General features: G+C 35.3%; 1 pseudogene; it reads left to right on the forward strand.

Annotated features, from left to right (window-relative positions):
* Positions 1-4: 4 nt before the first annotated feature.
* On the forward strand, positions 5-1,528 carry LOC143559714 (aluminum-activated malate transporter 8-like; annotated as a pseudogene).
* The last annotated feature ends 310 nt before the right edge of the window (positions 1,529-1,838 follow it).

Below are 1,838 nucleotides of genomic sequence, written 5' to 3' on the forward strand. Positions count from 1 at the left end.
GACTGTAGTCGGTTGCGCGTTAGGAGTCGGAGCCGAATTTCTTGGTGGCCTAGTCGGACCGACCGTAAACCCGTGCTCCTTGCTTCTCTTGTGGTTTTAGTAGGTAAAACTCGTCCCAGCTCCATCTCTTCATTTGTTAACTAGTTTTAACTTGTATTATTATTATTATTATTATTATTTGTATGATACTAACTTACGTTGGCCCACAGTCGCCGCTGTCACGTTTTCAAGATTCATCCCGAGTATCAAAAAACGATACGACTACGGGGCTTTGATGTTTATAGGGGCTTTCACCTTCGTGGCTATGTCGGGCCACCGAGTTCATAGAATCATACATGTGGCTCACCGACAAGCTTCGGCAATCTCTTTGGGCGCATTGACGTCTTTAGCGGTCTCCACGTTTGTTTTCCCGGTTTGGCCCGGTGAAGATCTCCATAAACGCACCGTCACTAATAAGGAAAAACTTGCAAGCTTCCTAGAAGGTAATATTCGTGTATTCTTTTCTTTTATTATTCGGTTGCTTGCATGCATATATATATATATATATATATATATATATATTTGTTTTCAATGGTTCTTTCAAGTTCTTAAATAATTTAAGGGTTCTGTAAATATATATATATATATATATATATATATATATATATATATATATATATATATATATATCATCTAATTGAAATTAACATAGGAATGTTGCATGTTTACAGGATTTGGGGGTGAATACTATAGGCTTGTTTGTGAAGGTGACAAGCCATCACTTGACGATTATAAAAGTATTCTCGATTCCGATGCCGCCGAAACCGAAAAATCACTGGTTAGGATACTCTCTCGCTTTTTTACAATATATATATATATATATATATATATATATATATATATACATATATATATTTATATCTATATATGTGTGTGTGTGTTTTATATATCAATCACTGGTACGTTTGTGAGGCAGGCGAATTCCGCATTGTGGGAAATAAGATGGCATGGAAAATTCCGGTATGATCATCCATGGGAACAATACTTGAAGATTGGTGAACTGTCTCGAGAATGTGCCTATCATATTGAAGCTCTAAGCGGATATCTTGATAAAAAAGTATGTTATATTATATATCTCTAGCTAGTATAATTAAAACGTACATACACACTAGCAAAATCTAATTATTTTGTTACATATATATAATATAAGTACCCTCAGCTTTCCAAATAACAGTTCAAGAGCCATGCATGAAAATGAGCTCGGAAGTAGGAAAAGCTTTAAAAGATTTAGGAAATTCATTGAATTTAATGGAGCATTCTTGTGCTTCAGTTGTTCTCATGAAAAAATTGCAATATGGCAGCAGACGACCTCAATATGACATTAAAAGCTTCACTAATAGAACAGCAGGACGACATCCTAAAAGCGATACCGGTGATTGCAGCAACCTCGAAACTGGTTGACATCATAAAATGTGTTGAGAAAATATCAGAGGCCATCCAAGGACTTTCTAAAGAAGCCGGCTTCAAGATCCCTGAACCGGATGTGTAGGCAAGCCAAGAGTTGACCAAATGTTGTTTAGATAGTCATTATTTGATTGATTGATTGATTTTATACGCATGTTAATTGTTTCATTCTATATAGAAACTTAAATTTGTTTGCAATGCTGATGTCACTGTGTGCTTTTGTTCTTCAAAACATTGAATTAATTTGCATGCTCCAAAGGTTTAATTGTTTGGAATTTGGATTAGTCGCTCAATTGCTCCAAATTAAACAACCCACAAAATCCTAATCCTAATCTCATTTATCCTGACTAAAGGAGTTGATCGACCGATTTCATTGGCAGTACGTCTATTTTTAA

Source organism: Bidens hawaiensis, unplaced genomic scaffold (assembly GCF_021521415.1).
Source record: "Bidens hawaiensis isolate Kalapana, Puna unplaced genomic scaffold, B.hawaiensis_p1.1 tig00020023_1, whole genome shotgun sequence".
Lineage (NCBI taxonomy): Eukaryota > Viridiplantae > Streptophyta > Magnoliopsida > Asterales > Asteraceae > Bidens > Bidens hawaiensis.